At 40.1% G+C, this 13,475-nt stretch overlaps 1 long non-coding RNA gene across 1 annotated transcript; it reads left to right on the top strand.

The window, feature by feature from the left end:
• The first annotated feature begins 457 nt into the window (after positions 1-457).
• On the top strand, positions 458-12,699 carry LOC140521684 (uncharacterized). Its single transcript, XR_011973028.1, has 3 exons — positions 458-709; positions 10,963-11,036; positions 12,510-12,699. It is a non-coding gene; the product is annotated as an uncharacterized lncRNA (long non-coding RNA).
• Positions 12,700-13,475: the final 776 nt, after the last annotated feature.

Genomic DNA, 13,475 nt, shown 5'->3' with positions numbered 1-13,475 from the left:
TCTAGGAAGCCTTTCCAATCCCTCTTAATTCTAGTGTATCTCCTCTATCAATTGTTTCCAGTCTAGCCTCTTTATACTTTATTTGCATGTTAGCCTGTGAATTCCTTAAAGCCAGAAACTGTCTTTTGTCTTTGTATTCTCAGTGTGTGGGACATAGAAAGCCCTTAATAAATGCTTATTGACTGACTGACTGACTGAAAGAAACTAGGAAATCTGCTTTCCAGAGAGTCAGGATGTTGTATGATAAAAGTGAGAGACTTTGGGGTATGAGTAGACATTCTGTAACTGCTTCCAGTCTGCTGAAAAGCAGCCTTTGTGATTGGGTGTGCATTAAAAAGGGACTAGCTGGGCAGAACCTGGGCCTCTCTTGGTTGGTCTTCCTCCAATGTGGTAGAATGCTAGTGAGAGACAATGCTTTGAGGGAAGAAGCTTTGAGTCTTTCCCATCCAAAGTCAACATGTGCCTTGTTGGATATTGGCTCAATTTGTTTTCCCAAGAATCTATGCTTTCATTTTAGGTGAAGGCGATGGATTCAACTTTGTGCATTTTGAAAGGACAGGAGGGAAATCCTCTTGAGATCCAGGACCTCTGAGTTTTGCCACCAGCTCAACTTTGAGGCTCCAAAGAGTGTGGAACCACCTTTGAGATACAGTCCAGCAATAACTGAGACAAGGACTTGTCCAACAGAGAGCCCTTTAGTCTCGAACTGGTAAGACCAAGACATATGTAGAAATGGAATTAAATGAGCCTACTCTCCTTAGAGACCTATAGAGGAGAGTGTGCCCTTCAGGTGTTGGAGAAAGTGTTTTTACTTCTGTTCATGCTTTTTCTTTGAAGCAAATAAACCTTTGTTAAAGCAAATTAGTGTTAGTTGGTTAAATCAAACTGGAGCATTAGCTATTGGTATTTAACAGTTGGGGGGCACATTTAGACCTGAATTAATGGCATTAGAGAAGAGACACTCTGGCCTCTCAAGGGTACTCCTAGAACCTTGAGGAAGAGATGTAGCAGTCTGTCATTGAGACCATAAACTCAGAGAATATTTACTGGTTATAGGATAGTTACTTTTTTCCTTCCACTAAAGAAATGTTTAAAACACAAGATTCATAAATGTGCATTGATAAAGACTTAAAATATGAAACCATGCTACTGTCCCAGGAAGTTGAGACTTAAAGCATTAAAACACAAAACACTTCGTGATACTGCTGAACAGAGAGGGTGAAAGATGATAAAGTGAACTACTTTGGTACATGAAATTGAAATGTTTTTTACACAAACCTCCCAATGCATCTAAAATTATAAGAGAAAGAGTTAAATGGGAAAAAAATCTTCACGGCAAGTTTTTCTCACAAACACACACACACACACACACACAATCAGTCGAAATTTATCAGTAACTACTATTCCCCAACTGGATATAAATAGGCAATTTTCAAAGGAAGAAACCTAAAGTATCAGCATCCATATGAAAAAGATTCTCCAAATCATTAATAATTAGAAAAAAGTAAATTAAAGCAACTCTGAAGTTCTACCTCATCAAACTGGCTAAGACGACAAAAATGGAAAATGGCAAGTGTTGGTGGGGCTGGGGGAAAATAGACACATTAATGCATGATTGGCTGACTCAACTTTTCTTCTGGGAAGTAATTTGGACTTATGCCTCAAAATCACTGAACTGTCCATACCTTAAACAAATGATGGTACTGTTAGGTCTACATTTCAAAGAACCAAAACAAAAAAGAAAAGGACCCATACATAGAAGAATGTTTATAACAACTCTTTTTATAATGTCAAAGAACTGAAAAACTAAGGGAGCGCCCATCATGGAGAATGATTGAACAAATTATTGTATATGAATATAGTGTAATACCATTACACAAAAGAATGCTGTGTTTAGGAAATGATGAAAAGGATGCACTCTATTATGGTGACACCTTCACATCTTAGACATTTTCTAGCCATTTTTTAGTCTTACACTTTACTTTCCTCTCTGTACTCTATGATACAGCGACATTGGCCTCTTTACTGTTCCTTGAATATGACACTCCATCTGCCTACTCTGCCCTAGCGCTGGCCATCCGCCATGCCTAAATGTTCTCCTGTCTCCCTTCTGTCTTTTAGTTAGCCTTTCTTCTAGGCTCAGATGAAATGCCACCATCTGTAACAGGCTTTTCCCGACCCCTCTCAGCTTTCTCCCCACCCTCTTCAGCTGATAATGCTTTTCCTCCCCAGGTACCTTTTAGAGGTGAGTGTTCTGACCCAGATGAGCAAATGCAGTGCTGTACATCAAATCTCTGAAAGCTACCCACTCCTTTTCTGCTCCACTGTTGCCAACTGTGTGTTGGTTCAACTTTCCCTCCATGTTAGCAACAAACTGTTCACGCTCAGAGAAGGGCTCTAATTTGTTGCCATTAATTCTTCTGGTGGTCATTTTGCCTTGGGGGAGGCACTTTTGATGAATGCAAATATTTAGCTTGGAAAGGATAAGTCTGTGATCAGTCCAGCATTCTGCACTGCAATGCAAAAGCATTGCCTTTGTCACTCTCAAATCTTGTCTGTCTCTTCTCCTTACAATCACATAGTCTATTAGATGCCCATGTTTGCTGCGAAGGTGCATCCATGAAGTTTTATTGCATTTAAGTAAATGGAAAACACTGTGGTGATGAGGTCATGCGATGTACAAGTCTTTAGCAGTAAATGACCATTGCTGTGGCTATTTCCAACTCCATTCCTCCCTAGGACTCCCTGTCAAGCCTGGTAGTTTGAGCCTACTCTAGCATTGAAGTCACCCAGATTTATGTTTGTCCTCTTTTGGCACATTGATGATAAGGGCTCTAGGTCTTCACAAAATTTTTCTTTGACCTCATCAGGATTCATCATGGTGGGAGCATAGGCACTGATGATGGTGGCATGGCTTTTTCCTGCAAGTGGCAATCGCATTGTCATGAGCCTGTCATTCACTCCTTTTGGAAGGCATAGCAACTTGCTGACTAGATTAGTTTTGACTGCAAAACCTATGCCAGCTTCACAGCTCTCCTCTTCACTGTGACCACTCCAGAAAAATGTGTATACAGCTCCAACTTCAGTAAGCTGGCCTTCATTTGCCATCCTTGTTTCACTCAAGGCTGCTATTTGGATGCAATACCTGTTGAGTTCTCTTGCAACAAGAGTAGTTCACCTTTCAGGTCTACTGGATTTCGTATTGCCTATAAGTGTGTGCATGTTCCATGTGCCGATGGTGAGTGGATTCATCTTTGCAGTTGTTTTTGTACATTTTGTACATGTTTTTGTGTTTCAAATGCATAGTGGGATCCCTAGCCTTCCATGGTAATCAGGTCAGGGTTGGGTAAGTAGACAATTTTTAGGGTACCTTTTCTAGCCCCCTTTCTCACACCAGGAGGTGAGCAGTGCGATCCTTCAAAGGTTACTTAGACACCCAAGGAGCTTCCAAGTCCCACTGCTGCTTTCAGTGAGAAGTGACCCTATGGCCTGGGCTGCCTCTGTGCAGGGTTGTGATTGCAGCTCCCAGTGTATCTGTACTTGCTGTCATCACTTGCCTGTCACCACAGGACTTTGAGGTATAATAGTAAAATGGCATGGGTGATGTCTTTTGATTCGTGCATAAATTGGATTTAAGTGAGGCAGAGTTGCACAAAGTTGTCAGCCTCACTAGAGGCTCCAGAATCATCATAGTTCAGTGGCAGGACAGAGTCAAGGCAGCTGGCAATTGCTCAGGATGCAGTGGATGACCTTGGTATCTTTGATATTTAAGCAAGCTCTAAGGGCTCCACATCACCTGCTGCAGCTGCCTTCATAGCTGTTGGAACAAATTGTTCTCATCCACCCATTCCACCAGGGAAAGTCTTTACATGCTTGGGGTAGACACCCCCATAACTCAACAATGGGTTTGAGACTCATTGGTTACCCTCAACCTGCTTTGACCCGTCTGCTGAAACGGTTTACTGGGGTGTGGCTGCTGCACATGCTGCTGCTTCTTGGAGCCATGGGTGAGAGTTGCGTGGAACAGGTGGACACCAAAGGTGGAAAGAGGTCCAAAAAGGCCTTGGCACCAAGACTGGTTTGATGAAAATGATGGGAAAATTCAGAAGCTGCTAAATGAAAAATGAGAACTTCACAGGATACACCAGCAGGATAGTTCATCCACCTCTAAGAAGGCAGCATTTAATTTCATCAAAAACAAAGTACAAGCAAAGCTTAGAGAGATGCAGAATTCCTGGCTCAGTAAGAAGACAGATGAAATTCAGTTTTATGCTGATAATAACAATCCAAAGCACTTTTATAATTCCCTGAAAGCTATTTACGGACCAAAAACCTATGGTGCATCACCACTACTCAGTGCTGATGGAGCCACATTGATTAGTGATAAGGACATGCTCCTAGAGAGATGGGCTGCACACTTCTATAGTGTTTTCAACAGACCATCATCAATCAATGCTGAGGCCATAGATTATTTACCTCAGGTTGAAGTCAATCCCTCCTTAGCTGAACTTCTAAGTGAAGAAGAGGTTTTGAGGGCCATTAGGCTCCTTTCATGTGGCAAAGCACCTGATGCTGAATTTATTTCAGCTGAGATTTACAAGGTAGGGGGACCATTGCTCCTACAAAAGTTGACTGAAATTTTCCAGGTTATATGGCAAGAGGAGGCTATCACTCAGGAATTCAAGAACGCCTCCATTGTCCATCTCTACAAAGGTAAAGGGAATAGATTGTCCTGTGACAATCACAGGGAGTGGGAGGGGATGGTTTCTCTCTCTCTTAGTCATTGCTGGCAATATTCTTGTTTGAGTCCTCCTTAATAGTCTGATCCTTCACCTAGAAGATGGTCATGTACCTTCAGAAATGGCCAAGGAACAGTCGATATGGTGTTTACTGCCTGACAACTCCAGGAGAAATGCCAGGAGCAGAACAGAGGTCTGTACACAACGTTTAGATCTGACTAAGGCCTTTGATGTTGTTAGTCATGAGGGCTTATGGAAAATTATGTCAAAATTTGTTTGCCCAGAGAAGTTCATCAGTATTGTACGTCAATTTCATGATGGCATGTTTGCCCGGGTTCTGGATAGTGGACAATGCTCTCATGCCTTCCCAGCCACCAGTGAAGTGAAACAGGGCTGTGTGCTTTTAGCATGATGTTTTCAGCCATGTTGTCAAATGCTTTCAATGAGGATGAACATGGCATCAAGGTCAACTACCATACAGATGGTAAGTTCTTCCATCTGAAAAGGCTACGAGCCAAGACCAAAGTGGAGGGAGTGTTGGTGCATGATTTTCTGTTTGCAGGTGATTGTGCACTCAATGCAGCTTTTGAAGCTGAGATGCAACAAAATATGGATCAATTCTCTGCTACCTGTGCTAGTTTTGGCCTAATAATTATCACCAGGAAAACACAGGTGCTCCATCAGCCACCACCACACTAGCCATATAGGAAACCATCAGTTACAACAAATGGAGAAGTTTTGAATGCTGTGGATAAGTTCACTTACCTTGGTAGTGTACTTTCCAGAGATGTACACATTGATAATGAGGCTGATGTACACATTGCCAGAGTTAGCTCAACGTTTGGGAGGCTCTGAAGAAAAATTTGGGAGAAAAGAGGTATTAGACTGACTAACAAACTGAAAGTCTACAAAGTTGTTGTGCTGACCTCATTGTTGTATGCATGTGGAATATGGACAATCTACCAGTGCCATGCCAGGAAACTGAATTGCTTCCATTTGAACTGTCTTAGGAAGATTCTGAGGATCACCTAGTAGGATAAGGTACCAGAAACTGAAGTCCTTGCTCAAATTGAACTGCCAGCGTTCAAACTATGCTTCAGAGAGTGCAACTCCAGTGGGCTGGCCATGTTGTTTGAATGCAAAATGTACGCTTGTCAAAAAGACTATTTTATGGAGAACTCACATGGGACAGGTGATCACAGAGGAAGTGATACAAGGACACTCTCAAGATCTCTCTCAAGAATTTTGGATTTGACTGTGTGACATGAGAGACACTGGACTATCCAGCATGGGTGTGCCCACATCAGAAAAGGTGCTGTACTCTATGAGCAAAGCAGAATTAAGACAGTACAAAGGAAATGTAGGATGCACAAATTTGAAGTAACCACTCCAAATATTCACATGGACTATCTGTGCCCAACCTGTGGTAGAGCATTCCGAGCTTGTATTTATCTGATCAGCCACAGTCAGACTCACTGAAACTTCACTTTATCACAGTGATGTCATTTTGGTCCTCTTTGAGAGTGAAGGACAACAACCAACCTTTTAGATATTTTGTATGTTTCTAGTTAATTACATTTTGTTTGACGAAGTTAGGTGGCACATGGAAAGAACAGTGGAGTCAGGAAGACTTGAGTTCAAATCCAGCCTCAGACATTTCCTAGCTGGGTGACTCTGGCCAAGTCACTTAACCTCTGTCTGCCTCCATTTCTCCACCTGTAAAATGGGGATAATAATAGCACCAGGGTTTTTGTGAGGATCAAATGAGATAACTGTAAAAGGCTAGAAACAGTGCCTGGCATGTGGTAAGTGCTCTAAAAATGTTGGTTATTATTATTGTTATTTTCCTCATTGTAATGTAAGCCCCTTGAGGTCAGGGGCTGTTCTTGTCTTTCTTTGTTTCTCCAAAACCAAACATGGTACATAGCAAGTACTTAATAACCTAACTGTATTATAAGTGTAAGATCATAAGATGGATTCAGAATGGAAAAGGAACATAGAAGTCAACTGATCCAATTCCCTGAATTTACAGATGAGGAAACTGAGGTCCAGAGAAGTCAACTGAGTCAGCAAATTGCCTGAGGCCACAGTGGTCACAAAACTAACACTCTACTACATTACGTAGCAGCAGAACTTAAAATCAACAAACAAGCATTTATTAAGCACGTACTATGTGCTAGACACTGAAAAAAAATCTATTCCACTATATGTGATCATAGTATCCTGGTAGAATATGGAGCTGACTGAAGATGGCCTGAGTCCTGGGATCACATGCAGTAGGCTCTACCTGCTGTCAAACCAAACTGAGGGTTTGGTGGGGCTGCCTCCAAAAGTATGCAATGATGCCCCAGTTCAGAGCATAGACAGGTATTTCCTGCTTCCAATCCACTTACTATGTAGCAGCAAGTGAAGCCTTTTGACTTGTTGCTGGGCTGGAACGGAGTGTGCACCCAAAAGATACTAAACAACCAGGTGAAGGTCTTTTCCAACAACTCTCTGTCCTCGGATGGGCTGATGTATGGGAAGGGACCTTTCTCTCCATGAGGCAAGCCTACGTCTGCAATGGGGCCACCTCTAGCTTGTACAAGGATATTGAAGAGACATGAACTAGTTCAAATGATATTAGGGAAGACGCACCATAATGGGACTTGAGCCATTAACAATGGAAGAACTCCATTAATCCTTAAGAAATTTAAGTTTTAAATACTAAAAATAACTGCTGAGAGGCAGTATGGTGCAGTGGCTAAGAGAATCAGCCTCAGAGTCATGAAGTCAGTGTTCAAAACTTGTCTCTGCCACCTACTGGCTATTACCCCAAATCTAATCTCTTAGTTGTTCAGTCATTTTTCAGTTGTGTCTTATTCTTTGTGACCCCATTTAGGGTTTGGTTTTTTTTGGCAGAGATATTAGAGTGGTTTGCCATTTACTTCTCATTTAACAGATGAGGAAACTGAGGCAAACAGGTTTAAGTTACTCACCCAGGGTCACATAGCTGGTAAGTGTCTGAGGCTGTATTTGAACTCAGGAAGATGAAGTTTCCTAATTCCAGGTATATTACTCTGTGCACGATGGTGCCACCTAGCTGCCTGGACCACTCAGTGCCTCCAGGAAGCTAAGACTATAAATTATTGATGTGTGGCCAATCTGCTTCATTAATGGGAGTTTCCACACATTGATTTTGCCAATGAAAATTTACTTAGCTGAAGAGAAAGACCAAGTAATGATTAATTGCTACCTTTATAAGGCCCTTTGTTATAATGCATGTGCGTGCTAGGAAATAAATGTATTCCTAGCTCAGTCCCTCCATCTCCGGATCCATCTCCAGGCATTTTCTCTGGCTATCCCCCAAGCCTGGAATGCCCTCTCCTCATCTTCTCATATTGGTTTCCCTGGCTTCCTTCAAGTCCCAGTTAAAGTCCTGCCTTCTACAAGAAACCATTCCTGATATCCTTTAATGCCAATGCCAACCCTCTGGTGATTACCTCATTTATCCTGTCTATATCTTGTTTGTTCATAGTTGTGTACACTTTGTCTTACCCATTAGACTGGGAACTTCTTGAGGGCAGGGACTCTCTTTTGCCTTTCTTTGTTTTCTCAGTGCCCAAGGTCACACAGGTTGTAAGCATCAGAAGCAAGATTTGAACCCAGATCCTCTGACTCCAGAGCTGTACCAATTCCATTGTACCATGATGTGTTCAAATCCTGTTTCTAATGCTTGCCACCTGTTTGACCTTGAGGAAATCTTTTATCTCTCTAGACCTGGATTTTTTCATTTGTAAAATGTTCTAGATGGCCTCTGAGATCCTTTCTACCTCTTGAACTAGAATTATACAAGTTTTTCGTCTTTGGGTTTGGATAGTAGCTGGGAAATGTGGGTTGCTTTTATTTTAAGTTAGCATCCAACTTTAATCCTGTGATCTATAATCCTACATTGTATAATTCAATTAACATTACATACGGTAATGTTAATGGGAGGTAAGATCTTCTCCATCCATTAACAGGCCTCACATGGAGCCCATTAAAGGAAGCTTACTTAGAGGAGGCTTGCTTGTAGGAAGACTTTCACACCTTTTGCTAATTTCTAATTAGGCACTGAGTCAGGAGGGTTGTGATGCCTTCTGGCTCTGAGAAGTGTACATATACTTTGAGGTGAGGTTTTGCTTTGGGGGCTCGCTTGTGAGAAGGACCTTAGGATTGTTTGGTTGAGACTCTCCCTTTACTACTCAGATGTAAAAGCTCTCTCAGTCCAGGGATGTATGCAAAGTGCATAGCAATATTGCTTTGATTCTGGCAGTGGAGTCCTGTCTGTTGATCTTTATTTTTCTGATTATGTTTTCTCTGAAGTTCAGGGTGCTGACTTTCCCTCTGAATTATTGAACATAATTAAAAAAGATTGTTGACCCCTTAAACAGCTATCTTTCCTAGTAAAGCAGATCTAAGAACCTGTGCTAGCAGCCATCCTGGGTGTGCCAGTGTGGGTGCCTTTACACATGCCAATTTGCTTGATTGTCTTCTCTATTAATAGATGTCTTTTGAACTGAAAAAAAGTTGAATTTTGAATTGAACTGAGTTTGGACATTAGGGAGAGATGGAAGCATGTGAGAGCTTTCAGGCATGAACTCTGCCTTCTTCTAGGGCTGACAAGTATATCTTCATAACAGATTTATGTGTTAATGATTCAAGAGTCAGATATAGACTCTTATTTGTTTTGGCAGACCTGCCTAGATGTATTTGAGGAGTTAAATGTGGTTCATGAACTAGTGGTAGCTAACCCTTGCTTTGGGAGATGTAAAAATCTTAGTTACATTAACCTTTCAACCCTAGTTCCTGGTGCTACTTAGCTGATTTCGCTGTTTCCAGACCACAGACTAGAGATTGTAGAGCTGAAAGAGACCTCAGAAGCCATGCAGTCCACTCTTTCTTAAACTTGTGGTCTCGACTCCATACAGGTCATGTATCCGAATGTGGGGGTCTTGAAAAATTTGGCAACAGTAAAAGGTTTCCGAATGTGCAATGACAAAAAATTAATTCAAAATCAAATGTGTAATGAGTCCAAGGTGTCTTTGGTAGCCATTACCCATGTTGCATCACATACATGACTTTACTGAAGCCTTGGCTCTGAACACAGAGCATGTGCACTTTGCACTCCGCATGCCATCATGCCACGTAACACCAATGAATGCTTCCAGAAACACCTTAGCTCAGATTCGAGACTATTGTATGTTATGAATTGCAGTGTTTTTACTGTACATACAAAGTTTTCTGCTCTTATAGAAACATAATAGTTTAATTACAGAAAGTAAAGACTTCTAATATTTTTCTACTGTCATTCCTCAACATGTAAGTATCAAATTCTCATCCTCTCCCTTTCCCTTTCCTTCTGCTCTCCAAAGGAAGGTATATTCTGGTGGCCAGAAGCTGCCCAGGTAACTTCGACTTTACTGGCTAAATTTTTTTTTCTCTTTCTTTCCCTTCCTCCCTTCCCTCCTTCCCTTCTTCCCTCCCTCCCTCCCTCTCTCCTTCCTTCCTTCCCTCCTTCCCTCCTTCCCTCCCTCCCTCCCTCCCTCCCTCCTTCCTTCCTTCCTTCCTTCCTTCCTTCCTTCCTTCCTTCCTTCCTTCCTTCCTTCCTTCCTTCCTTCCTTCCTTCCTTCCTTCCTTCCTTCCTTCCTTCCTTCCTTCCTCCCAGTTCACTCTGAAGCCCATACATTGCACCACAATAGGTCCTTGCCCTAACTCCACTTAATGGCTGTTTTCTCAATCCTCCTGCCTTACAGTGAATGTCAATGAGAACTGTTTCTTTTTGAAACAGCCACCCTCAGGGTCTTCACCTCCCACCTTGATTTTTTTTATTTTTCTAAGTAAAGGGGCCATCCCTTCACTACTTCTTAAAGAGGCCTATTCACTAAATGGGCATTACCTCTCTCTAAGTGAGTGCCTGCAAAGGGCCAGGGTCTCCCATTGCTTCGTGGGCCATCTCTAATCATCCTGATGAATGTCTGGTCACTGGCTCCAGATGGCTCAAGAGGGGAAGGTGAAGCTGGTGACCTTGCACAGCCCTCCCTCACTCAAATCAAAGTCAGAGCAAGTCGTGTCATCAGTTCCCTGATATCGAGGTGCTTTTCAAAAACAAAGGACAAACACAAGTATCAAATTAGTATATCTTTGGACCGTATTGTGTTAGAATGCTTGATTTAAAAATTGCTGTTATCACCTTCTTTTACAGAAACATAAATGTTTAATTACAGCAAGACAAAAGCCCTTTGTTAATATTTCTCCACATCACTGTTGTCTGTGCATGTAAGTATAAACATCATTTTTTAAAATTAAGCACAAACAAATGTAATTTCATAAACTAAAGTTAGTATTTATTTGAGAAATGATTAGCAATATTTATTTATATTTTAGGACAAAAATATTTTTCAGTTATGGATAAGCAGCTAAATTCAGACAGAAGAGGTTAAAAATACTGATAATGTGGCCGAGTCTTTGCTACCAGTTGTAATACACCTAAATTGACAAGAAAATGAAAATATGTTGAATCATTTTTGCAATATGGATTTGCTTCTAATAATGATGATGGTGTGGCAAAAACTTTGTTTAATTTGTAATGAAGTTTTTGGCTGTGGAGAGCATGAGACCAGCCAAACTAAAACGACATCTTCATACCAAGCATGCGGTACACTGTCATGATCCAAAGGAATATTTTGATATTATTGATTTTGATTATATTTTGATTAAATTTTATATTTTTATATTTATATATAAATAAACAAATATATTTGTAAATATATAAAATGTATTTTAATATTTATATTGAATATGTTTTATGTTTGTATTTGTATTAAAATTATATTTTGATTAATTATCTTGATATTATTGATAATATTATAAAATCTTCAAACAAAGAAGAACAATATTTTGAGAAACTTGTTTGTCAATGAAAAGTATTTACTTGCATCTTAGGGAATTTCTTTTTTAATTGCAAAAGCTAAAAAGTCGTATGTGATAGGAGGAGATCTTGCATTACCTGCTGCTATTAAAATATCAGAAATAGTTCGTGGGAAGAAGTATGGGGATGAAATTCATAAAATTCTTTTATTGAATGATACTGTTTCCAAAAGAATTTCTGAAATTAGTAATGATCAATTCCAGCAACTTATTACCAGGCTTAAGGGCAGCCCCAAATTTGCAATTCAGTTAGATGAAACAGCTGATCTTTCTAACATGGCACAGTTATTACTTTTTGTAAGATGTGTCTATGAAGGAAGCATACATGAGGAATTATTGTTTTGTTGACCTTTGGAAGGGCACATGAGAAGGGAAGACACATATCTTAAAATCAATTAATTTTTCACTAATGAATTTTACAGTGGAAAAAATTGCGCAAACAGTGCTGGAGCAATTATGGACAAGAATGTTGGATTTGTAGCAAAAATTAAAGCTAATGGCAATATCACTTTTATTCATAGCGTGATGCATAGGGAGGCACTAAATATCACCAGACTTAAATGTTGTGCTTTGCGATACTACCAAAATAATTAACTTCATTAAAAGCCATGCCCTTAATAGTCATTTGTTTTCAAACCTTTGGAAAGATATGGCTCTGATGACAAAAGCTTATTATTACATGTAGAGGTGAGGTGGCTCTCAAGAGAGTGAAGTTTAAACTTGGATTTCCTAAAAAATCATTAAGTGACTTTTGACTTGGGATTAGGAGTTTCCAACGATTTCTGAAATGACCCTAAACATACTTCTGCCATTTTGTACTAGGTATTTGTGCAAAGCAGCTTTCTCAGCGTTAATGATTATAAAATCAAAATATCAATCAACTCTGAAAAACATTGAAGATGATCTGTGTCCTGCAGAATCAAATATTCCATCAAGATTTAGTTCTTTATGTAAAAATGAATAAGTACATCCATCTCAGCAAATTTGCTTTCATCTTTAATAAATAGTAAAATTAAATGTATACCAAGGAATTGTTTTGAAATGAATTTCTTCATGATTTATTATCAGTGTATGTTTGATTTGTGTACCATTTTATATACCTATACACCTGGGGTTGCATAAAAATTTCTTGAACAAAAAAAGAGTCATGAGTAGAAGAAGTTTAAGAAGCAGTGATCTAGTCCAACTTAGTCATTTTAGAGATGAACAAACTGAGGCTGAGGGAGGTGGACTCACTCGCTCAAGGTTACACAGATAGCATAGGTAGGATCTGAATCCAGATTCAAATATTCTATTTCCAGGTTCTTTTTCTTGCCTAATCTTGTTGCTTAATACCTTGTGAGTCATACTGGCTAACTAACCCTCAGCAGGTACTCCATGGTGTCAGACTTATGCATATTTATAACCACCAATGTCTTGAGCAGAGCAGGAACTCAGTAAATATTTGTTAATTGATTAAGGAAGTTACTTTGGGGATGCATCATATTTCTCTTAGCTTGAGCTTGCTACTAGAATCTTACAGAAACTTCTCTACTGGCCAACACTAAATACTGGTGCTTACTCCCCACTTGCACACGTGGTGGCAACAAAATCTATCTGTTGAATATGTGACTAGACAAGGAAGAAACCACTAGTCATTTGTAGTCAAAGACCAAGAGCCTTTTAATCCAGAGGTGCTCCATGAATATCTCTGGCAAGTTTGAAGGTCTATATTCCCAAAGCTGCTCCTAGACTGTAACTACCTTTGTCCTGTCCTCAGTCAGACATTAAACAAGCAGGACCAGGCCT

Source organism: Notamacropus eugenii, chromosome 1 (genome assembly GCF_028372415.1).
Source record: "Notamacropus eugenii isolate mMacEug1 chromosome 1, mMacEug1.pri_v2, whole genome shotgun sequence".
Classification (NCBI taxonomy): Eukaryota; Metazoa; Chordata; class Mammalia; order Diprotodontia; family Macropodidae; genus Notamacropus; species Notamacropus eugenii.
Note: the sequence above shows the minus strand (reverse complement) of the source record. Positions and strands in the feature narration are given on the sequence as shown.